We start from the raw sequence: 27,563 nt of genomic DNA, 5'->3' as shown, positions 1-27,563 counted from the left end.
TTGTAAAAATTTTGGTTTGCATATTCTTTGCCATTATCACATTGAAATTGCTTGATTTTACGTTCAAATTGAGTACGAATTAAATTGTGGAACGTAGCAAATGTTTTAAAGACTTGAGATTTTGTTGAGATGGGATAAGTCCACAAGAAGTTTGTGAAATCATCCAAAAATAAAATGTATTATTTATGACCACCCGTACTAAGTACGGGGGACGCCCATAAGTCACTGTGTACAATGTCAGTGCTGTTTACCTCTCCAGCAACCCAGTTCAGCATTAGAGGACTAAACATATTGAGCTTGACATCCACTTCGTTCGTGAGCAAGTGCAACGTGGCAATATTCGAGTATTACATGTTTCGTCGCGTCATCAGATTGCTGATATCTTCACAAAGGGTCTTCCGAAGGTCCTGTTTGACGATTTTCGTACCAGTCTCAACATCGGACCTCCCGACGTTTCAACTACGGGGTTGTAATAGCATATAGTATATATGTAAATTATTTTTAAATTATTATCTCCATAAATGTAGGAGATTTCGTTGGATTGCCTTCTATTATATAACCCCTTTTGTGATTAATGAGATGATTAAGTCGAATCATAATCTTATAGCTATAATTTTGCTTAACTCGCTATTTAGAGTTGAAATTTGTTTTCAGGTACTTTTATAAAGTATATACTTGTGAAACGATACTTCTCATACTTTTATAACTCTATACATGTTAAATTGATTTAATGTATATTCATAGTCAGCGGCGGACATATGAAATATTTTCAAGGGGTGCGGATGAGGGTTTAACCAAAACTTCAAAGGGCGTTGACGGAATTTTGCCCTATAAAATACACTAATTTTTTCAAAGGATGCGTCCGCCCACCCCCACCTTACTAGGTCTGCCCCTGTTTGTAGTATTATAATACCAAAGTGTAACACTTTATCTTATTCATATCCCATCTATTATTTCATGTAAATATAAAACTATTCGAATCATTTGGTTTCTACTTAAACTTATATTTTGCTTATATAGTCAAATGCTTAATCAAACCGTAATGTGTTCTTTAATAATGTTGTTTTACAATATTTGATTAACTAAGATCATTCATCATTGCCTAGTGACAAAAAGCAAAGCTTTTTTTGGAGAATACCCATGTTCTAATCTTGAGGAATGTATAATTTAGGGGTGATGAGTATATGTATTCTTTGCCTTTCAAAAAAAAAATAAGATCTCTCATACACACATATATTGTAACACCATGACTTTTGCGGAAGCATATGCGTGTGACTTGTATATTCAAAGGGGAACATGAACTCACAAGTTTGCATCCAGCTGTCTCGTATATTCAAAGGTCCTCCTACGAGTCGTACAACTACCTACACACGTGCCATGTTTTATTAGATGTTTAGGTCGTGTAATGACTCTTTGTATTAGTTGTTCATTAAGACCTGTTTTGAAAATCTTGGTATATTTTGAGTTACATTATTGATGTATATTATAATATTCCAATGTATATAATTATTAGTTAAAATATTAATATTTTAACTTAAATTATGTTCATTCATTTATTTGGAATATTGTCAAAATAATATATATTTTTCCTTAGTTCATTTTGCAATTCTTTTCGTGAATATTTCCCAAGTATGGGTATAATTATCCTTGTGTATTTTGCCAAGTATTTGTGGTGTATTCCGGTGTGTATTCGTACGTACGAGAATACGTATCTTCTTGTATTTATTTTGTATTCTTATACTTAATTTTTGTATTTACATTTTCCGAAATATTATTTTTAACCAATAAAAATACCAATTTGTATTCTTAAAATATATATATATTTTAAGAAAACTTTTATAGAAAATTATCTATAATTCTTCCTTGGAAAAAATAATTATATTTTCATATAAACCTCAAAAATAATACATTTTCAAGATTAACTTAGAAAATATTTATAAATCCATTTTTCACCCCAAAAATAATATATTCTAAATTTGTTTAAGAAAATATATTTTCTTCAAAATAATATATCTTCTAATAATTCAAGAAAATATATACATCCTTTCTCTATTAAAAAAATAATGTATTTTTCTTCTTGACAAAAATATGATATATTTTGTAATACTCGTAAATACCGCTTAACTTATTTGTCAATATATATATGAACTTAATTCCGGAATATACATACATACATATATATATATATATATATATATATATATATATATATATATATATATATATATATATATATATATATATATATATATAAGAAATCCATATTCCTTGTTCGGTTTGTCAACTTTTTGGGTATAAATTATATATCTGCTTTCTTGGAATTTTTGGTCATATTTTGTATTATAATTCTTGGTATTTTGGTAAGTTATATTATTTCAAGTCCTAAAATAATATAACTAATACACATAATATACAAGTAATCAAACAAATTGTGACATCTAAATATATATTTTCATAAGTACATATTTAGTCACTTTTATTTATCAAAACCAACCCCCAATATTTGTAATTTTATATGAAAACCCATGATTAAAATTTACTTATAAGCACTTGTTTAAAAATATTTTTCTAAGTGTTTTAAATTCTACAAAAATTTTGCCATAGTTTCCCCTTAAAAAATGGAGGTTTTCATGCTTTCAAAGCATATCATTTTCTTTTAAAAACCATCATCAATCAACCACAATTCAATCAACACTTACCATGTGCCAAAATCATGCAATTTACACTATGTCATGAACTTGAAATTTTGTAAAAACTTGTAGTAACTTACTATGTTATTTAATAGGTTTAGTTACCCTTTAAAACATGGTTATTTGTTTGTAAATCACATTCTTGAAGAATTTAGTCTTTCATAACTTATAAGATGATTTTTCTAAAAATCATTCTTTTGTATTTTTCTTGTTATAAACATGTTTCTACACTTGATTTAACACTAAAAACATAATTAGTTCCTTTAAAAATAATGACTATGTAAATCTTATATATAAACTTGGTTTCTTGAGAAAATCATCTTTGAAATCATCCTTGTACAAGAGTTAGATTATGTATAAATCATCATCATGCTTAAAAACATCTCCATTTTCAAGTTCATGTTTCACATAATAGGATGATCATCTTGATTTTTCACAAGATCATCCTCTCACTTGCTAGATCACGTGTTTAATCACAATCTAGCAAGCTTCTTATGATGATCAACATCATAATCACAAGAAATCAAACATCAAGCATACTACATACACTTAAAACAACTTGTTCTTCATGTTATTTAGCTTTATGTTTATGTTCATCATCATGTTTCTTTGAGTTTCATTAGATTAACTCATTACATAACCTTTTAACCATCAAAATAAGAAGTAAATAAAGTTGTTAGTGCCTTACTACTAGCACAAAGCTAGGGAAGAAACTTGTATGAAGATGATGAAGATTCAAGTGGTTAATAGCTCTCCAAAGTGGTCCTTCAACTTCCTATGCTTGCAACCTTCTTAGTTATGCTTGAGACACCTTAGATAACCCTTGGAATGTATGGAAAGTGATTGAAAAATGGAGGATGATGGAAGGGGGTTTGGGCCGTAGCTTTGGGAGGAAGAAGAAGTTGTTTGTTTAGCTTGAATGGTTGTGAGCATGAAGAGTGTGAGACTTATGGTCCTTTTAATAAGATCTTCCAACATTACTATATCCTTAGGTTAATATGTTTCATAAAGTATTTGCAAATCACATAAAATATGGAAAAGAAATCCAAGTGGGTCCCTTATGTTTGTAACCGTAAGTGGGGGGGGGGGGGGGTGTATAGTTGGGTTTCAATTGTAGTTAGTTAGTTTAGTTACTTCTTTAGTGTTAAATTTAGGCGTTTAGTGTGTTTAAGTGTTATAAGATGGGATATGATGTTCGGTGGCCATAACTAGCTCGGAAATGTTAAAACAATGCTTCTAGTGTGAATTTGATGTTTCGGGTAGTGTCTGGTTGTTCGGTTGGTTACCGGTTCGTTATGGTGCTAAATTACGCAGTTTAGTGTGCTTTATGTTCCCTTTTAAGACAATTTTGATTCCCGACACTTAGGAAAGTATTCTGGGCCATTAAACCACATTTCTGTATTATATTTAGTTGTTAAAATGCTGAAAATTGCTGAATTTGTTTATTTTCTGCAGAATTCTGCAGTTTTAGTGTGTTTCTGGCACTTTCCGTCACCTAAATCATTACTCGGTAAGCAGTTTTATGATCCCTACTTTCCTACACACTATTCTAGTGTAACTCTTGGTTCCGGGCTTATTCTGTGTCTTAACATCACGTCTGTCTATGTACTGAACTCCCGTCAGTACTTCTAGTTTGTCTGATAATTGTGCTAACTTTGTTTCGTGCACTAATTGTACCATGCTGTGTTGCATGTAGTAATGATAAAAGTCTTGCAACATGAAATGCCATTGTATGTATATAACAGTAATCAAAAATTTATTCGTCTTGCTAATTCAATCATGTGCTGTCATTAGTGTATAGATTACTGTTGATTACTGTACGGAATTCTTGGAAAAGTGCCAGTTGTCACATTCTCCCCCCGTTAAAAGAATTTCGTCCCGAAATTCAAGCTATGTTATAGATTGCAGGGGAGTTGTGAAATAGCTATGAATATTTAGACTTGATTTGGCCTTCATGTTCCCAAGTAAATTCTGGGCCGTGATGTGAATTCCAACGAACTTTAACAAATTCAATACGACTTCTCCGTGTTTAGTGGATTTCCAGTCCGTATCCTTAAAAGGTTCTTTAGTAAATTGGAGTTTGTCGTGGATCTGAATCTTGTTTGCGGGAATGACGGCTGTTTCTTGAGTCAGACTCTTCTAAAGACTAGGCACGTGAAACGTGTCGTGATCGCTGCTAAGTTCTTCTGGAAGTTTCAGCTTGTAAGCAATGGTCCCGATCCTTTCCAGGATCTCGAAAGGTCTAATATACCGCGGGTTCAACCTCCCACGCTTTCCAAATCGTACCACGCCTTTCAAGGCAAGACTTTCACTAAAACCATATTTCCAATCTCAAATTCCAACAGTTTTTGCAGCTCATCGGCATAGCCTTTCTGTACATCACGTGCTGACTTGATACTACCACGTATCTGAACGACCGTGTCTGTAGTTTCCAGAACCAACTCTGGATCAAGAAGTTATTTGCCCCCCGGTCTCTGCCCAAAACAGCGGAGACCGACACTTACGTCCATGGAAAGCTTCAAACGGGGCAGCCTGAATGTGGGTGTGGTAGCTATTATTGTAGGAAAACTCCACTAAAGGCAAGTGAGCATCCCATCTTCCACCAAAGTCTATCACACAAATGCGTAACATGTCTACCACAGTCTGTATCTTTCGTTCACTCTGGCAGGCCGTCTGAGGGTGATATGCAGTACTAAGGTTCAATCGTGACCCAAACGCCTTCTGAAACGTCTGCCATATCCTCGGCACAAAATGACCATCTCGGTCGGATAAGATAGAAACAGGCACTCCATAACGTGCCACAATCTCTCTAAGATAAATCTTTGCTAATTTCCTTGTGCTATCTTCCTCATTGTTCGGTAGGAAATGTGCAGACTTGGTGAGTTGATCAATAATCACCCAAATCATATCGTGAACTCTTTGGGTTCTTGGTAGGTTTGTAATGAAGTCTATTGAGATTTGTTCGCACTTCCACACAGGAATCTCAAGTTGTTGCAGCAGCCCTGACGGCTTCGGGTATTCTGCCTTAACTTTGGCACAAGTAAGACAGTTACCCACATATGTAGCAATATCGGCTTTGATCCTGGGCTGCCAATAAAAGTCTTGGTACATCCTGTCAAATCCAGGGTGGATCGAGTACCTTGACTTCTAAGTTTTGCCCAAAATAAGCATACGTAAATTGTCGTGAGTCGGAACCACAAAGTCGTCCCATGGAGTATAAGGTTTCGTCTTCCTTAGGAAATAACTGCACTTCCATTTTATGTAACGCTTCAGCTTGTAGGTTTTCAGGCTTAAGCGCCTCTTGCTCAGCTTTACGAATCCGAGTAGCGGGATTCGTCTGTATGGTCATTTCTAAGGCTCGCACCCTTACAGGCTTTGCGCGATCCTTGCGCCCCAAGGCGTCTGCTACAACGCTCGCCTTGTCCAGGTGATACTAAATCCCACAGTCGTAATCATTAAGTAGCTCATTCCATCTTGTTATCTCATGTTTTAGTCTTTCTGATAAAAAATGTGCTGCAAACCCTTGTGATCAGTAAAGATCGTGCAGCATTTTCCATATAAGTAACGACGCCAAATCTTAAACGCGCAATCCACCGCACCTAGTTCAAGGTTGTGCGTGGTGTAGTTCTTCTCATGATCCTTCGATCGACATGACGCGTACACTTTGTCTCGTTGCATCATCACGCAACCGAGACCTTGTCAAGAAGTGTCGCAACAAACCACTAATCCCTTGATACTGCCAGGTAGAAGCAAGATGGGTACCATCTAGGTTAGGGTTGTTAGCGGTTGGGCAGTCTTTGAAAAGTCCCCTATGAATCGTCTGTAATAGCCTGCTAACCCCAGAAATTGTCGTATCGTAGTTGGCGTCCTTGGGGCTTCCTAGTTCTTCATTGCTTCCTTCTTAGCAGGGTCTACATGAATCCATTCTTCCTCACCACGTGACCTAAGAATTGCACCTTGCGAATCCAAAATTCGCACTTCTACGACTTTGCATATAACTGTTCTTTATTCAAAAGCTCCAAGATAGCTCGCAGATGTTGCTCATGACCTTCCTTGGTCTTTGAGCGAATAAGAATGCAGTCAATAAATATAGTCACGATCTTATCCAGGCACGACTTACACTCCCAATTCATGAGGTCCATGAATACTGCCGGTGCATTTGTTAAGCCAAACTGTGACAACCCTCACAAATCCAGGTATCCGTACAAATTAGTTAATATTTAATTAGTGCTTAATTACTGTGCTTGATTACAATTGTGATTAAACTGCTTTCTGTTTTCTGATACATACATACTCATGCATCACATCTTATACTGTCACTCTATTATTTACACACAAACAATAGTGACAAACTTGATGCACGAAAGCACAGTTAGCATAGTGAGCGGATAAACCAGTAAACATGCTGACAATGCCAGCACCTAGACGGACATATTTTGAGGCCTGAATGAGCCAGGAATGGAATGCTACACTAGTAGGGAGTGCAGGGAGGTGAGGATCATAAAACTGCATCACTAGGTGATAGTTATAGTGCCCGGAAGTGCCTAAAACATACCTTAAGTGCAGAATTCTACACTAAATACCAAAATTCAGCATTTAACAATGCTAGTAAAGTGCAAAAACTTGGTAAAATGGTCCTAGATACTTTCCAAGTGTTGGGAATTTATCGCGTCACTAAAAACAATATAAAAGACACTTTAAAGCTTTATTTAGCACTTTAACGGATCAATAACCAACCGAACAACCAGACTTTACCCGGAACATAAAAATATTGCCAAACACATTGTTTTTACTTTTCTGAGCTAGTTAGGGTCCCCGAACACCCTAACACACCTTATTCTAAATAACACATAATAATATCCTAACTAAACACTTTAAAACTAACTAGATAGTTACCATCACATTACAACCCAACCCCATAACCCCCCCCCCTCGACGGTCACAAGGGTGGGACACACCCTTGCTTCTTTTGATTATTTTAATTGTACAATGTTGGAGGATTACTAACATATTACATATTGGGTAAACTTGAAACATGGTTTATAAATAAACACACAAGACTTCCATCTTCATTTCATTAAACACTCAGCACCCACAAGCTCTCTCTCCTTCCTCCTCCATCACTCACGACCGCCACCACACTCCACCATATCTCCACCATCAAGTCTTGTTCAAGCCATCTACATACATACAAAGGTGCAAGGAGTCCTACAAACAAGCTTGGTGCACTCGGAAGCTCAAGGACCACTCTAGTTTTCTTTTATCCACCACTTTTACACCTTGCTTCTCCCCTAGCCTTGTACTAGTAGTAAGTGTTCTAAAAATCATCTTGTTCTTGTATTTAGTGGTTAATAGATGATTGAATGGTGAAATGTTAAGAAATACTAAAGAACATAAACTAATCTTGAAACATAAAGGGATAAAGAGTGGATAAAGAGTAGAAGTATGGTTAAATCATCTAGATATTGTGTTGTTATGTTTATTACATGTTGTTTGATTGTAGAAGTAGGATGGATCATCATCAAGACTTGCTAGATCATGTTTAAGAACATGAACTAGCAAGATGTAAATGATAGAGTTATGAAGGATGATGAAACCATCCATCCATGAACCATGAACTTGAATAAATATAATTTTTCATGAAAAATAAGGTTATAAACTTGTAGATCTAATTGTAGATCTAAAGATCTACAAGTGGTTTTTCGGAAGAACCAAGTGAAAAATACTAGTTTTGTTAAAACCCGGATCTTATATGAACTAAAAGCATTTTTAGTAAGTAAACAAGTGTGTGAACACTTGTGTAACAAGGAAATTTAACAACGAAATATTTTTGTAAATCATGACTAGAAGTTGTTAAACTTCAAATTCTTTAAAAATAAAGTTTTTAAGAAACTAATCTTATTTTTAAAGATAACAAGACCTACTAAATTTGTTAGCAATTTACTACATATTTTTACAAACCTTCAAGTTCACAAGTTTATGGTTCATGTTATTTTTGGGTCAAGTTTGAAGATTAAAGATTATATATTGTTGATTTGTAAATTGTTTGAATGATTTTTACAAAAGAAAATGATATGCTAAAAAGCATGGACACCTCCATTTACAGAGGAAACTCTGGCGAAATTTTTCTACAAATATAACACTTAGTAATATTTTTTTCTAACAAGCGTTTACGTATATATATTTTTAACTTGGTTTTTGAAAATAAACTTCACCATGATTTTTATTACAAAAATACCAAGCATCGGAGGTGGATTTCCGTAAATGAAACTTGTTAAATATATATTTAGAATATATATTTTATAATAAAACGCTTGTGTGACTGTTTGTTATTTGTGAACTAGATATATTATGTTTAGGGTAAAAATAATATAACTTGGAAATACCGTGAAATTACGACTTCAAAATAATATCAACGCTCTCACAAAATAAATATTAAGTTACACAAGTATTATTAGATATTTTTCTGAAAAATACTCCTATTTGTACATTTTTGGTGAAATATTATTTTGGAAAATGTATGAAGTAAAATATAATATTTTTGGGAAAAATATATATATATATATATATATATATATATATATATATATATATATATATTTTGGAATTTAAGACATTTTTGACAAGTGATTAAAATATATTTTTCAAGTGAGACTTAAAAATATATTTTCGGAATTATAAAGCATACATGTATTATTACCCCCATCCTTGGGAAGGAAATATACTTAAAAAAAATAATTAAGAAGTGTGAATACGAAATAATTCTCTAACTATTTCCCAAAAACGTTAAACCTTAAGCCAAGGCACGACCGTCCGTCTAATAGGAATTAGTACGTGTAGGTCGTCACGCAGCGGATTGAGTTGGAGTTTGGCGTTTCTGGATACGCACTTCTGTGAGTTCATGTCCCCCTTTTCTCTTTACTGATTTCAGTTTTATACTTCGGGGGTGAAATACATGCGACAATTATTACAAACTTTTATTACATGGCATGGTTAGCGTATGGAGGGTTTTTACTACTAGATCATGTGAGGGGTGGGCAATAACACTTGAGGCCATTAATCCTCTTTGTTAGGACCGAGGGACACAAGAGTGATAGATCTATTTGGGTGTAGCGAGCCCACACCCGTGAGGCCGGGGCGGCCCATAGTGGTTGTGTCTTCCAGCCGAAGCCCGGTAATAAATTTGCTAGGTTTGAGTTTCCCTACACTTCTCACACATACCAGTGGCTTTGCAACCCATTGGTGATCTCTTTTTCCTTATTGCTACATACCAGGGACTTTTATACATACTTTAAAGGTTTATTCATGCTCACTTTTACATGAACTCGCTCAACTTTTTGTTGATTTTTTCAAACTGCATGTATTTCAGGATTGGGGATCTGGCACAGTATGCAATGTTGTCAAGCTGCATAGGAATAATGATGTCATCCGAGTTTAGGAAGTGTGACCTTTGCCTGGACGGGTCACAAGTCTTAAACTGTGTTTTTATTTCATGTCTTTTGTTATGTCGTTGAACATGTTCTCATTATATCATGGTTGTATTTTGGTTTGTTGTGTCGACTTTTAAAAACAATGTTGTCGTGTTAACTTTTTAAACTTGAATGAATGGATGAACAACATGGTTTTATTTTCATATAACATTGTTGTGATTATGCTATGGTATAAAGAAGTCACACCAAATAAACCCACGCTTCCGCAAAAGCCAGGGTGTGACACAAACGACATGACAAGGAACTCGTAATGCTCAAAGCGAGTCCTAAAGGTCGTTTTAGGGATACCTTCTTCTTATGTCCTCGACTAGTGATATCCTGTCCTTCAGTCAATCTTGGAATAGTAGCTGGGACCTTGTAGTTGGTCAACAAGTCATCAACTCTCGGTAAGGGGTACCGATTCTTGATGGTTAGTTGTCTATCTCCCAGTAACCTATGCGTAATACTTTTTCCTCATTAATTCTTCTGAGTTCCTCTCAGATTAGGTTGTATACACATACAAAAACTATCGTCCTTCTTCTTAACGAATAACACTTGGGCTTCCCAAGGTAAGAAGCTCGGCCTGATAGATTTCCCCTTCCTAGCAGCTCTTGCAGTTGCATCGGAGGCTCCTATATCTAGGACGGAGCTAGTCGGTAAGGCGTCATTCGTCACTGGTGCCATTCCTAGCTCTAGATTTATCCGAAACTCCACTTGTCGCCGTGGAGGTAGCCCCAGCATGTCCTTGGGAAAGACTTCCAGGAATTCCTTCACAACGGGGATGTCTTCGAGCTTTGGCTCCTTGGTCTCCTTATCGACAACATGAGCAAGGAAGGCTATGCAGCCTTTTCGAAGGCACTTCTGTGCCCTTATGACCGACGTGGGATGTCGCAATCCACCGCCTTATAGGACCTAGTGCCCTCGCATCAATTGCAAGAAGGTTGTGTACTCTAAGTGTCTCATCATTCGCAAGAGGGATGCGAATGATTTTCCTTAAGACAAACAATTTCAGCTCTATCCTTGGATAATCAATTCATGCCGACTACAACATCATGACTTCCCAAGTCAACAGGTAATAGAAGGTTCCCGCTCTCTAAGGTCAAAATACAATCCTTAATCACCTCATTTGCTTTAACTAACCTTCCATTTGCCCATTTCTAAAGAATACAGGACGTATATCCTACTTGAAACTAGGCCAAGTAGGTTCTTAAGTTCTAAGGATACAAGGTTAAAGTCGGCGCCAGTACCAATCAAAATGGATATATAGTGTTGGTTAATAGGGAGCATACCCGTAACCGCATCTGGATCCTGGCGTGCTTCACGAGCGCCGATCGTGAAGACCCTTCCTCGCTTGGTTCTTCCTAGGGCAATCTTTCCTAAAGTGCCCCACGTCACCACATTTGAAGCAACCTGGAACTCTACCATTATCATTTCCGTCTTGGTTGCAGTCATCATTTCCCCTTGTTTGGGATATTTCGCCCAACAGGCATCCTTACTGTGTCCTTTTCCACATATGTCGCACTTAGGTCTCACACATCGACCTTCATGGTGAAACTTGCATTCATCACATCTCGGCTTAGTCCCCAAATAAACCTTACCACCGGCCTTATTAGGGGCTCCATAAGCTTTCATGCCACAAGGCGGGTTCACTTCCCTTCTTTTGTTTGCATTAGAGTTGTCATAACTGACTTGGGTGCCTTGCTTCAGGTTCGAAAACTTCCTCTTGTTGTTGCTCGAAGACTCCACGTGAGTCTCCTTCTTGTTGGCCTTAGATTCCAAAAACTTTCCCATTCGAAGAGCTTCTTCGGTAAGCATAACACTCAAATCGATAGCCTTCGTGATGGTTGGAGGCTTTGCGGCAGTAACCATGCTTAGGATTTGAGACGCAAGTCCCCAAATGAACCGCTCGATTTTCTTGAATTTCGGCTCGAAAAGATAGGGAACGACCCTAGATAAATCATGGAATCGCTGAATATACTCTGCTACTTTTGGTCCATCCATTTTTAAGTTCTAGAATTCCGTTTCCAATTTCTGAATCTCTGGTTGAGAACAATACTTTTTGCGCATTAACTCCTTCAGTTCATCCCACGTTAATGCATATGCAGCAACTTCACCCAATGTCTGTGCCTGGAGGTTCTACCACGAGAGCGTTCCGTCAAGAACGACCCAGAAATGTACGTAACTCTTTGTTCCGGAGCACATTTGCTCATTCTCAACACGGAGTCCGTTTTCTCCACCCAGCGTACGAAGGCGACAGCACCCCAGTGCCATCGAAATTTAGGGGCTTGCAGTCCAAGAATTGTTTATAGGTATAGCCGATTGGGGGGTTATTCCTAGAGGTACCACCGCTTGTTCGGAGCGGGGGGCCTCGTGCTGAGCGATGGCTTGTGAGATGCGCTCTTGTAGTTCAGCTTCTGTCCTTGGTAACGTATTAGTGTCTGTGTCACGTCTGGGCGGCATTTTCTTCTGGCAAAAGGTATGAGGTAGGTTAGACAACATTCAATAATTGTCTATGAGGTATATGTCACCACCAGCAAACATGTAATCACCTAATATCACATGCATATATAATCAACAATGTATAAGTAAGAAAACAACTACTGAGTTTTCATATATGCTCGACAACTTGACTTATTGTTTTTATCAGAGGAAAACAAAACGAACTCGAGGTTACATCACCTCGGTCATACAAGTTCCATAATAGGAAAGTAGTAGTTATTTTCCTTCTACATTGGTCTCCTTAGGTCTTTAGTTTCATAAAGACGGGTATACTTCCCAAGAGATGGGGGTTGTGCATTTCTACCACATATAGGGGTGATAGAGAGTGTAAAGTTGCTGAATCTTTCCCGAGTGTTAGCCATCCTCACTTGCTTAAATATCGGTTCCCAAACGTCTCGTATACGGATAGAAGTGTCAGACACGAAGTAGGCAAAGACAGATTTCCTACTTTGTAGAGTGCTACAGTGTCACACCCCAAAAACGTCGCAGCGGAATATTAAACGTAGTGGTGACGGAAGTTGGTGCCCATTTATATCTTGCTGAATGATGCACTTATTTGTTGGACATGTCAACTTATTTTAAAACATAAGTTATTTAAACATTACATTTTAAAACCACAACACAACCACATAAGTTAAGTTGTCTTTGATCCTCGCGGATCTTATTACATTCGTCCCAGAAAGTTTAAAAAGTAGTCCAACATTTTAAGTAACACAACATGCATCATCAAACACAAGATACGCCATAATTCCCGAAGCCGAACTCAAGTACCTGTAGAACACGTTAAAATCAAGTGTCAACACAAAGGAAGGTGAGTTCACATATTCACATTTAAACAATTCATTCCAAAGGAAAACTTTCTGATTATGTGTTTATTTTAAAACATCCATATAATTTTTAGAAAGTCCGTTTTACTTCCTTAATAAAATCCATGGGTTATCCGTCGTAAGTTTAAAAACCCGACATTAAAGCTCTTACCCAAGTTTTGTATATTAAATTCATAGCGTCGATTTTCAGACTCGTATGTTAGCTAGACAATACGAACTATATATTTACCATGTAGGGATAATCAATGCTAGGCAATAACCAGAATCTAAATTCGTCATTTGACTTGACACGGGTGACCGGTCACGACGGGGTTGTCAACCCGATAGATCTACCAACAATTCCTCGCGTACATTTTCTTAATCGATTAAATGACATCATGGGCGCATGGTCCATTTTGAGACCAAATATGATGTCTGCCTCACGTACAATATATATATCCTACTAATATGACAAATTGAATATATGAAGTTGTACGAATCCCCTGAAATCCCCACCGAAAGGTAAGCCGATGCTGCTACTTACTCTCTTGAGACCAGGCAGCATTCGTCCCAACTTTACGGTCTGTTTCTCCTAGGAAACACCGTACCATCCCAATTTTATCCACCACTTTTACGCCTTGTTTCTCCCCTAGCCTTGTGCTAGTAGTAAGTGTTCTAAAACATCATCTTGTTCTTGTATTTAGTGGTTAATAGATGATTGAATGGTGCAATGTTAAGAAATACTAAAGAACATTAACTAATCTTGAAACATAAAGGGATAAAGAGTGGATAAAGAGTAGAAGTATGGTTAAATCATCTAGATATTGTGTTGTTATGTTTATTACATGTTGTTTTATTGTAGAAGTAGGATGGATCATCATCAAGACTTGCTAGATCATGTTTAAGAACATGAACTAGCAAGATGTAAATGATAGAGTTATGAAGGATGATGAAACCATCCATCCATGAACCATGAACTTGAATAAATATAATTTTTCTTGAAAAATAAGATTATAAACTTGTAGATCTAAAGATCTACAAGTGGTTTTTTGGAAGAACCAAGTGAAAAATACTAGTTTTGTTAAAACCCGGATCTTATATGAACTAAAAGCATTTTTAGTAAGTAAATAAGTGTGTGAACACTTGTGTAAGAAGCAAATTTAACAATGAAATATTTTTGTAAATCATGACTAGAAGTTGTTAAACTTCAAATTCTTTAAAAATAAAGTTTTTGAGAAACTAATCTTATTTTTAAAGAAAACAAGAGCTACTAAATATGTTAGTAATTTACTACATATTTTTACAAACCTTCAAGTTCACAAGTTTATGGTTCATGTTATTTTTGGGTCAAGTTTGATGATTAAAGATTATATATTATGATTTGTAAATTGTTTGAATGATTTTTACAAAAGAAAATGACATGCTAAAAAGCATGGACACCTCCATTTACAGAGGAAACTCTGGCGAAATTTTTCTAGAAATATAACACTCAGTAAAATTTTTTTCTAACAAGCGTTTACGTATATATTTTTAACTTGGTTTTTCAAAATAAACTTCGCCATGATTTTTATTACAAAAATACCAAGTACCGGAGGTGGATTTTCGTAAATGAAACTTGTAAAATATATATTTAGAATATATATTTTATAATAAAACGCTTGTGTGACTGTTTGTTATTTGTGAACTAGATATATTATTTTTAGGGTAAAAATAATATAACTTGAAAATACCGTGAAATTACGACTCCAAAATAATATCAACGCTCTCACAAAATAAATATTAAGTTACACAAGTATTATTAGGTATTTTTCAGAAAAATACTCCTATTTGTACATTTTTGGTGAAATATTATTTTGGAAATGTATGAAGTAAAATATAATATTTTTGGGAAAAATATATATATTTTGGAATTTAAGACATTTTTGACAAGTGATTAAAATATATTTTTCAAGTGAGACTTAAAAATATATTTTCGGAATTATAAAGCATACATATATTATTACCCCCATCATTGGGAAGGAAATATACTTTAAAAAAAATAATTAAGAAGTGTGAATACGAAATAGTTGTCTAACTTTTTCCCAAAAACGTTAAACCTTAAGCCAAGGCATGACCGTCCGTCTAATAGGAATTAGTACGTGTAGGTCGTCACGCAGCGGATTGAGTTGGAGTTTGGCGTTTCTGGATACAGACTTTTGTGAGTTCATGTCCCCCTTTTCTCTTTACTGTTTTCAGTTTTATACTTCGGGGTGAAATACATGCGACAATTATTACAAACTTCTATTACATGGTATGGTTATCGTAGGGAGGGTTTATACTACTAGATCATGTGAGGGGTGGGCAATAACACTTGAGGCCATTAATCCTCTTTGTTAAGACCGAGGGACACAAGAGTGATAGATCTATTTGGGTGTAGCGAGCCCACACCCGTGAGGCCGGGGCGGCCCATAGTGGTGACTGTGTCTTCCAGCCGAAGCCCGGTAACAAATTTGCTAGGTTTGAGTTTCCCTGCACTTATCACACATACCAGTGGCTTTGCAACCCATTGGTGATCTCTTTTTCCTTATTGCTATATACCAGGGACTTTTATACATACTTTAAAGGTTTATTCATGCTCACTTTTACATGAACTCGCTCAACTTTTTGTTGATTTTTCAAACTGCATGTATTTCAGGAAATTAGGGGATCTGGCATGGTATGCAATGTTGTCAAGCTGCGTAGGAATAATGATGTCATCCGAGTTTAGGAAGTGTTGTCACACCCCGGCCGCGTATAACATGCAACCGCGGCGGAAACGCCGGGGAGTGTTGGGACAGAATTAATTGTTTCACAACTATGGCATACAAAATTATATTTTATTTATTAAACACGAGTGTTACATTGTTTCAAAACAGGAAATAAAGTGTTCAGAACATATTCAAACTTAGTCTATCTTCTTTTTATGTCTCTAAGGCACAGGTCCGCCCTAGTGTCACAATCATCGTCCTAAGCGACAGCTCCTGAAAACACATGTGAAAGTAGGTATGTCAGCATAAAAATGCCTGTGAGATACATAGGTTTTGTGAAAATCGGATTCATGACTTGAGTTTAAAGAAAACGTTTAATAACAGTTAGTCATGAACCTTGTAAATTTTTTAGTCTTGTAAATCATATGAGAAACGATAAGATCATATGATATGTATAAGTAAAATGTAAGGTTAAATGAGAGTAAAAATGAGTTTGTATAAGATAAGTTTGTTTGTAAAACAATGTCTTGTGAAGAATATGTTATTTGTAAAAAAGGTAACATGTCTATACTGAAATGATTTAAATAATGCTACGATAGGTAATATTATACAAACATTTATATATAGGAAGTACCAGCGGCGTATCCACCATGTTTGTATCATATTACATACGCCACGTTACTCAAACCATTTACCCAAACCAACCACCATGTAAATTGTTCATGTATATATCAATTGTCAAGTGTTATTGTGTAAACCATATTGAAATGTCTATGTTCAATGTAAACCACCAAATGTGTATATCAATGTCAAAATGTTTATGTTTAATGTAGATCATGTAGTGTGTACCCAAAATATATCATGTATGGTAAGTGAAATATATCAACTAAACCATATGTAAAATGCACAAAAACAGGGTATTGAAGTAAAACATGGTTTAAATCAAAGTTATGTTTTGTGGAACAAATGCATGCTATACTGATACAAACATTTATGCGGTATTGTGATAATGCATACATCCAAGCCTTGAGACTGTGGTGATAAACCCTTAAACAAATTAAAGGTTTATCTAAGTTATGTGTATCGAATTCGGTCATTCCTTTCATCCAAACCAACCTAGGATGTCCGGAACGGGAGTTGTCAATTCCTATGGTACCATTACCTACTAACGGGCGGCATGATCGGTGTTAATGAATGTACATTGTATAATTTAAACAAACCAAATGTCATACCAAAATGTAGGCATGTGATGAATAATTGTACTAAGTACGCACACAATGGGCATACATAGCATAAAATGTAGTGTAAATGATGTACTAAGCACGCACACAATGGGCATATATAGCATAAAATGTAGTGTAAAATGATGTACTAAGCACGCACACAATGGGAATACATAGCATAAAAGTCATGTAAATCAATGTGCTAGCATGCTCAGTCAACATACATAGCAGAAAAGGTAATGTAAAACAATGTGCTTAATATGCTAAGTAAACATATGTAGTAGAATAATGTAATGTAAATCATGTAGTAATCAGTGTACTAAAGAACATAGCAAGTATATGATGTGGAAACAGGAAAGCATGAAAGTAACAAGTAGGCACATGTGTTTCACCCCAAAACAGTTTGGAAAACAATAAAAGAGGGGTTCAATGTACTCACCTGAGATTGCTTTGAAGTTCTTGTATAATAACCAAATAATGCTAGAGATCACGGAATATCAAACGGCACCTAATAGGTAGCTATGTTAATATACCGGACCTAAATCAGAGGATCGGATAGTATGCGGGTTCGTAAACCAAACGAGTACGGAGACTCGTGTAATATGGTTTAACAAAGCCTACATACTAAAATGAAACCTAACCTAAGTGCTTACGACCCATTACGACCTGTTTAGGTAGCTTATGCTACCTTAACGCGTCGTTCGTGTAGAACGCGTTTGGAACGCCTAACATCGTGACCATAAGGTATAACCTCGGAAGGTTACAGCTATGGTCACCTAATGTGTTTGGTCGGATCCTAATGATCGACCAAATGGGTCGGGTTCAAAAGTATAAGCGATTGTTTAGATCGCTTACCTTACGACCCTATACAAGCACTATACTGAAAGTGACGAGCTAAGCATGTTAAAACATGCTTAACTAAGTTTAGAAAACAGGTTTGGTATCAAAACAAACGGTTTTGATACCCACGAGTAGTTTGGTTACAAAACACGCAAGAATGCGCATTTTGGCCGAAACTACGACTCATCACTAAGCCTAGATAACGTGGTACTCAGTAGGTATAGTCACTACGGACTATAACCATCGTGATCACGCTCACGTTATGAAGTTCCAACGAACTTCGTGTTGACCATAAGCTGGTCAACGCAGAAAGTCAAACAAAGTTTGATTTTAGCACTAGAAAGCGATTAAAAGAACGAAAGAACACTTACGAAGGGTCCCCGAATATGGATGGCAATGGGTCGGGTTCAGGTCGGGTATTGGTAATCCCATACCCATACCCGATTGTAAAATCATGTCCCATACCCGACCCAATACCCGTCGGGTATTTATCGGGTAATTTCCCGTCGGGTACCGGGTATACCCGTGGGTATCGGGTATACCCATTAGTTTGTTAAGAGATATACATTGGGATTTCTAAATACATTTTTTACTATTATAATTAATATATAATTTTATTTATGCAACAACTATTATAAGTAAAAAATATGCATTACATACATATAAGTTTTATCATAAATTAATAATAACTTTATAATAGTTATACACTTATATGTATATACTTCACAGCATACAAAATATAAATGCTATCATCAAATACATATGCTAAAAGAAAATTTATTTTTTCACATTATGAACATACTAAAATAAATCACTAATAGATAAGGGTTAATGGAAAATAAAAATATAAACTAAAAACTTCGGGTATATGGTCGGGTATATAGTTCGGGTAAACGGGTATGTAGTTTCGGGTAACCGGGTCGGGTATCACTCAATCCCATACCCGACCCATACCCGCGAAAATTTTTAAAACTAATCCCACACCCGGCCCAATACCCATCGGGTATCGGGTATACCCGTCCCATTTGTATCGGGTTTCGGATATACCCGTCGGGCTCGAGTATTTTTGCCATCCCTATCCCCGAAAGCTAAACTTGATCCAGGAGCTCAGGTATGAAGCAATAGCATCAACTTAGAGCTCTTTGATCAGTTTTGTGGGTTTTACACCAAATGGGGGGGTATTTATAGGAAAAGCAAAACCGTTAGGATCGTTTCTTGAATATCGTGCCACGATCTCATGCGTACACTTGTCAAGATGTTATGGTATCATATGGTGACCCTAACTCTAGAGATTGTGAAAGGGCATTGCCCTTTGGAGTGATTGAAAGGCCAAAATGATTAAAAAAACGAGTTTCTGCACCTGCAGGGCTCACGCGGCCCGCGTCAGCATACAGGCAAAACTCAGGCGGGCTGCCTGGCCTTGTCTGATCTGCACAACTTTCAGAAATGACAGTTTTAGTCCCTGTTGCATATTTAAGCCATTTCCAACACTTCTAAGGCCCGTAAAGCCAACTTTAAGGCCCTAAAATGATGCCTAAACATTGTGGACATGAAACATGCTCAAAAATATGTCGGATGTTGGTTCGTTTGGCCGTACGATCACGATGTTCGGTTAATTACGACAGAATGCGCATAAGCGCGAAAAACGATCCAAATGACGCGACGAATGGATTTTTCTCATGCCAAACACTAAGGTATAATATAAGGATGCTTACATAAATTTTTGGATGTCCGGATGTATTCAGAACGTAAGTTATGCGCGAAAGTGCAAACTTGTGCACTTTTTGACACTTTTAGTCCCTGAATTATCCAAAAGTTTATTTTAGCATACCTAACCCCTCAAAGCCTATTTCTAAGCTATGTAAAGGATATTTATGGTATGTTTAACTTATGGACATGTTCCGGAATGTTTGTTACAGTTCAAATTGGCATACTTTCGCAGTTTGTCAAGTTTAGTCCCTGTAAGCGAATTAACTTGTTTTTGCCATACCAAAGCCTTCAAAACTTATTTCTAAGTTATGTAAAGGTTATTTAAGGTATGTTGAGTATATGTTGATGTCCCGGAGTATTTGTCGCATTAAACTGAGTACGTTTACGCACCAGTTTGCGTATAATTCTCAAGAAAGCGATGTAGAGTTTAAAATCGAATAAAAGTCAAAACATGAAAAATGTAAAACACAACCAAACAAACATTGGGATCAAATAACATTGTTTTATTGATAATTGAACTGTTCATAATGATTTCGAGCACAAATGTTACAGTCTCCCCTACTTGTGGAAATTTCGTCCCGAAATTTATTTAGAGGAAACTCGTGGAAAAAGATGCGGATATTTTGCCTTCATTTGATCTTCGCGTTCCCAAGTAAACTCGGGTCCACGTTTAGATTCCTAGCGAACCTTGACCAAAGGAATGCGCTTGCGTTTAAGCCACTTGACTTCACGTTCCATGATTTCCACCGTTTCTCAACAAATTTCAGTGTTTTGTCAACACGAATTTCGTCAAGCGGTATGTGGAGGTTCTCATCAGCTAAACACCTCTTGAGATTGGACACGTGAAAGGTTGGATGAACATTTCCAAGTTCAGGAGGTAACTCAAGTCTGTAGGCTACCTTACCGATTCTTTCGACGATCTTGAATGGTCAACGTATCTAAGTGCAAGTTTTCCTTTCTTTCCGAATCTGATCACACCTTTCCAAGGTGAGACCTTAAGTAATACACGATCACTGACTTGAAAATCCAAGGGCTTGCGTTTTAGGTCTGCGTAACTCTTTTGACGGCTTCTAGCTGTCTGAAGGTTATCACGAACTTTCTTAACCTTATCTGTTGTCTCTAAAATGAGGGCAGGTCCAGTAAGCTGAGCCTCACCGATCTCATTCCAGCAGACTGGTGAACGACATTTTCGACCATAGAGAGCCTCGAAAGGAGCCATGTTGATGCTTGAGTGATAACTGTTGTTGTAGGAGAATTCAATCAATGGAAGATGTGAATCCCAACTACCACCAAAATCGATCACACAAGCTCTAAGCATATCCTCCAGTGTCTGGATTGTTCTTTCAGATTGACCATCCGTTTGCGGATGATAAGCTGTGCTCAGATTAAGTTAGGACCCCATAGCAGATTGCATGGTTCTCCAAAAATGAGAGGTGAAACGAGCATCTCTGTCAGAAATGATGTTCAAGGGAACACCATGTCGAGCTACAATTTCATCCACGTAGATTTGAGCAAGTTTGTCAGCCGAAAAATCCTCACGGATTGGCAAGAAATGCGCTGATTTAGTAAGACGATCAACAACTACCCAGATGGCATCGTGACCTTTCTTTGTGCGCGGGAGTTTAGTATTGAGATCCATGGTAATGTGTTCCTATTTCCAAACTGGGATCTCTGGTTGCTCCAATAGACCGGAAGGATGCTGATGTTCAGCCTTCACCTTAAGACAAGTAAGGCATTTTGATACATATAAGGCAATGTCTTTCTTCATACCAGGCCAACAATACTGAATACGAAGATCCTTATACATCTTATCTGAGCCAGGATGAATAGAATAACGAGACTTATGGGCTTCATCCATAAGCAAGGTACGAAGATTATCTTGGCTTGGGACCCACAAATGGTCCATGAAGTAATACGATCCATTGTCCTTCAATTCAAGAGCAGGTGTTATGTGATAAGGAAATTCCTTATCCATCAAACCTTGTGAAACACAAGATTGTTGAGCCTGAGAAATACGTGCTTGGATATCGGATTGAGCTTGAATAACAGATTGGACACGAACACAATGAAGCTTAGTACGTTCCTTGGGAGTCAAAGCATCGGCTACGACATTCGCCTTACCAGGATGGTAGCGAATTTCACAGTCATAGTCGTTTAGAAGCTCCACCCAACGTCGCTGCCTCATGTTGAGTTCTTTCTGATTGAAGATATGCTGAACACTTTTGTGGTCCGTGAAAACCACACATTTTGTACCGTACAAATAGTGTCTCCAGATTTTAAGAGCGAAGACAACTGTAACCAACTCAAGATCATGAGTGGTGTAGTTCTTCTCATGTATCTTCAACTGCCTCGATGCGTATGCTATGACTTTGTTTCTTTGCATCAGGACGCATCCAAGACCTAATTTAGATGCGTCGCAATAAACGACGAAATCATCATTGCCCTCGGGCAAAGTTAGAACAGGCGCGTCGCAAAGTTTTTGTTTCAAAGTCAGAAACGCTTCCTCTTGCTTGAATCCCCAATCAAAGGGTTTGTTCTTCTGAGTTAGAGCAGTTAGAGGAACTGCAATCTTTAAGAAGTTTTCAATGAAGCGGCGATAATAACCCGCTAGACCAAGAAAAGAACGAACTTCAGTAGGAGTAGTAGGTGTATCCCAATCCTTAATGGCACTGATCTTGGAGGGATCTACATGAATACCTTGTTCGTTGACAATATGTCCTAAGAATTGAACCTCTTTAAGCCAGAATTCACACTTGGAGAATTTGGCGAAAAGTTGCTCTTTCTTTAGGAGTTCCAACGTAAGGCGAAGATGTTGCTCATGATCAGCTCGCGTCTTAGAATATATCAAGATGTCGTCAATAAAAACAATGACGAACTGATCCAAATAAGGTTTACAGACCCTATTCATTAAGTCCATGAAAACAGCAGGAGCATTAGTCAAACCGAATGGCATGACTGTGAACTCGTAATGCCCATAACGAGTACGGAACGCTATCTTGGGAATATCTTCTTCATGCACACGGAGTTGATGATATCCAGATCGCAGATTAATTTTTGAAAAATAAGAAGCGCCTTGCAATTGATCAAAGAGATCATCGATGCGAGGTAGGGGATATTGATTCTTGATGGTGAGCTTGTTAAGCTCACGATAATCGATACACATCCTAAAAGATCCATCCTTCTTTTTGACAAAAAGAACGGGAGCACCTGATGCGTGCGAAGTGTAGTATATTTTTGATGTATATTTTAACCCCTTTTTACACTTTTAGCCAAGTTTTAAATTTATAAAACACGATATTTACTAACACTAAACACACATATGGGCAAGTGCACCCATCGTGGACGTAGTATAGTGTTGGTAAGATACCGAGGTCGTCCAAGGACACAAGAGCTTTTAGTACCGGTTTATCCTCAACGTCTAATCAAATCAAAAAGTTAGAAAAGGTTGTTAAACTAAGAAAATAAAAACTAACTAAATGCTGAAAAATAAAATAAAAATAAAAACAGATAGACAAGATGAATCACTTGGATCCAACTCGTGTATTAGTATAACCTTTGATTATTTTCGCACTTTTGCACTTGTTTAAGAGATTATCTTAGTTATTGTAGTAGGCCCCTCTTTTGAAGGCGACGTTACCCTCAACCCAGTAGTTTGAGTCAGCAAGGATACAATCCTAAAGGGTTGGATTATTGGAAGATAATGAATTAAGTTATTAATGCAAATTATGGTAGGCCCCGCTTTTGGCGGTGACGTTACCCTCGACTAAGTAGTCTGAGTCAGCAGGGATACAGTCCTAAATAGCCGGGTTATAGTATTAATAGTAGTTAACTTATGAGGGGGTCAAAGAGTTTGGATCCCCGCCATCCAATACCTATGGGCATTGAAGGAGATCCTACTAAATTTGACCCAGGTCCCTTGCAGGACCTCTAAACGCTGAACAAGGGCAAGACCCTTACCAAACCGTTCCCTTAACCCCCGACCAGGTAGCCAACATACCTCCATATAGACCGTGGAGATATGAATGGTGAAAATCTTTTATTTTATATAGACAGTAAAATAATGCCAACACACCACGAAAAAATGATAAGGAAAGATCACCTTCAACATAAGCAACTAGTTATTAAAGTCATTAATACAAAACCAAATAAAAAGTGCAAAAGATTAAAAATAAAGTGTAATACTAAACACTTGTCTTCACCAAGTGATGTAAGAGACTTAGGCAAACATGGCCTTGATTGTCAAGAACTCTTACGATCAATCTTGGATCCCGAGACGACTCACACACTCTATGATGGACAATGGATGATGGTGGTGGATGATGGTGTTATGGTGGTGGTGGGTGGTGGATGAAGTGTGAGAGAGGTAGTGTGCCAAGGGATGAGTTGCAATGAAACCAAGCACTCCTATTTATAGGCTGAACAGAAGGCTGGGCACGGCCCCATGTCCCCTGGACACGCCCCCGTGCCTGTCTGACACTCTCTCTCTTCATTAATTGTAATTCGCAATTACAATTAATGTGCCTGCTGTACTTTCACCACGCCCCCGTGTCCGCTGGACACGGCCCCGTGGTGGGCAATAGAAGCTTCTATAGGTTTGTCTTTTCTGCTGCTTCTTGGGCACGGCCCCGTGCTGGCTGAGCACGGGGCGTGTTCAGTCTTCTGTCTTCTCTATTTTGCTTGGGAGGATGCCGTTGAGGGGTCGGGCAATCCACTTGTGTTCCTTTTCTTGTATTTATGTTAGATTTAGCTGTCTTTTTGCATCTTTTGTGAATTTGAGCTTATTTAATCCTGAAAATACAAAAGGAAGACAAAAACACTCTTTTTCCAACATTAGTACTTAAAAAGGGTTAGTTTTATGCCTCATTTGATGTATTTTATATGTTGCATTTTACACACATCAAATACCCCCACACTTGAACTTTTGCTTGTCCTCAAGCAAAACTCTTTAATATGTGGCTTACACTCCCAAATGGAATGGGTAGAAGAGAAGGTTTTGGCTTGTCATAGAGTGTTGGGAATCCAAGATCCTTTTGGGTTTTATTTTTATTTAATTACAATCCTATTCGTTATGATTTGGTTAGAACGTTTCATAGGAGAAATTACTTACTTGGGCATAACATGCCTTTTTTTTAAAATTCCATTTATATACAAGTTCACATACCTCACGGGAGAAATCACTCACACTCGGCCGAAGGTGTATTTTTAGTGAATCACTCGAGAGCGGCATGAAACTTATTCCTACCATAAGCTTGCCAAGCAATCAATCCTCCTCCTTTTTAACTTGTTACCTTTGTAAATATCAATAGGACTTTTTGGGTAAAGGCTTGGGCTAAAGGTGGGTGAATGGGTTAGTGGTTAGTAGAAAAGGCCGAAAAGCGTAAAAGCGTCGGTTTTCGTAAAACATTTTGTTTTAGTGACTTTTTATTATTATTATTTTTTTTTGTGAAGTATTTCTTCAAACAAGCTTTTTGTTTTAAGAGCTTTGTTTGTTTATTTCAAACTTCATCATCATTTTTTTCTTTTTTTTTTTAGTCACACGAAAAACCGAGCTTGTTACTAAAATAAAGGGTAAAAATAAAAAGGGTTTTTGGTGGGTAAAAGGGTTTTAGGGTAAAGAAAGGAAAGGTTTAGGCTCAAAGGGGTTAACTAGGGGGATTTTGGGTAGGTGGTAAAAAAAATTGAAAAATAATGGTGTAGAAAGAAAAATGGTTAGTCCTAATGCCTCCATCATTTACTGTAGGATCGTTTTCGGCCCTGTTTGAGTCAATCAGAGAAGTTTCTATCCAAATCAAGAGGCGGAAACTAATGATTTGGTGCAATTCTAGCTAGATTCACTATAAACTTGCTGTTGTATTGATATTGAACACAATTACAAGGTCTGACAGCACTTCGGCAGCATACCGGAACAAAAACACCTTCAACTATGTGTTTATGGATCGCTCCAAGGTCCCTATATATAGACAGACATGGTCCGCTTATATGAACATGCTCATATAAGCGGATCTACATCGTTCACAAGAGCGGACCTACAACATGACCCTATGAGCGAACCTTGATCTAGACTGACACAAAAGCGGACCTAGGAATGTACATAAAAGCGGACCTATTACAAATGTCTATTTCTAGGATTTCGTGCCATTTCCAATCTGTCTAACTCTAAGACTCAATGTAAGACGTAGTCGACAGACGTAAGTGCACTAACAGACTCCCCCTCGGATGTTGACAGAGTCTTCATAGAGTCTTCGCACATGTCAATCTACAATCTTCATCAGTCGTCAAACTACCTCTGAAATATCTGTCATTCCAAGAATCCTCATTCTCTTTCTTCATCATCACCAACCTCCTCTCTCACAGCTGTTAACACGGTGTCTTCAGACTCCCCCTCTCAAACAGCTGGGATCGTAGTCTGGAATTCACATCTTCATTCTTCAAATCAAGATCATTAACAGGCTCCCATCAAGTTTCAGATCTATACCTGACTCCATTCTCTCTCAGGATCAAGATCTGACACAAATCCTGCACAATCTCTACCTAACCATAAGTTTCGTCAAAGATTAAAACTTTTCAACAATTCAGAAACTATGTTGATTAAGCTATAATAATGATTTTCCATTCAGAATCGATTACTTGCTCTTTTCCAACAAATTTACCAGCTTCACATACACTCTCCCAAACCAGTTCTTCAAGTTTAGCACTTATGAATTTCGAAAATCAGTATCTCAACACCAGTTGTCGAAACTCTTTTTGACTTTTTCAAAATTTATGCTAAAACACACCAAAAATCTTTTTGAATTTTCTGAATGAAAGTAGAAAAGCAAAAAACAACTATTTACAGACAATATTTTTGTGAATTTGTGCAAGAGGATCATATCAGTTATGAAACATATCACTAACACCGTTAAGCTTTAACATTTTCAGTTCTAAACAATTTACCTAGATTGTCAGTATGTTTGTCCACTTAAATTTTCACACAAATTTCAACTGATTCGAGATACGATATTAATGTTTTAGAAACTAAAAACTTAATTGTGTATCACTCCACTTGAATATACTCCCGTATCTAGATCCCAAATATTTAGTCTTACAGGTGAGTATACCACAGATGATATCTGTAAAGGGGTAGATGCGAAACCGTGAGAGCTCAGGTCAGAACTTCCGTTCAGCAGAGAGATGACGGCTCGACTTTTGGTGGGTCCCCTTTAGAGGATCTTTTATTACAACAGCAAAGATTATCAATTTTATTGTTTAATCAGATTGCTGAGGGCGAGCTTGTGTTTCAAAGCTTTTAGCAGAAAGTATTATTCGGGGACTAGGTCAGTATTTCCATATAGCAGAAGTCCCGGAATAATACCCCAGACATCACTGAGTATAAAGACCTAGTATCTCAGAATACGGGACCTTTCAAACAAGATTTCGAGGGTTACCCATATATCCAAGAATAGTTACCCACGAATTAAGAAAGTTTGATTTAGGTTTATATCTCGTTTCAATTTACTAAATGTGCGAAAATCTACTGACACATCCGCAGTAAGCTTGTTTATCACATTTTGGCTTTTTCAAATTTTCTGATGTTTTTGGATTTTCTAAAAATTCTTACTCC

Source organism: Helianthus annuus, chromosome 5 (assembly GCF_002127325.2).
Source record: "Helianthus annuus cultivar XRQ/B chromosome 5, HanXRQr2.0-SUNRISE, whole genome shotgun sequence".
Classification (NCBI taxonomy): domain Eukaryota; kingdom Viridiplantae; phylum Streptophyta; class Magnoliopsida; order Asterales; family Asteraceae; genus Helianthus; species Helianthus annuus.
This window is presented reverse-complemented; position numbering follows the sequence as displayed.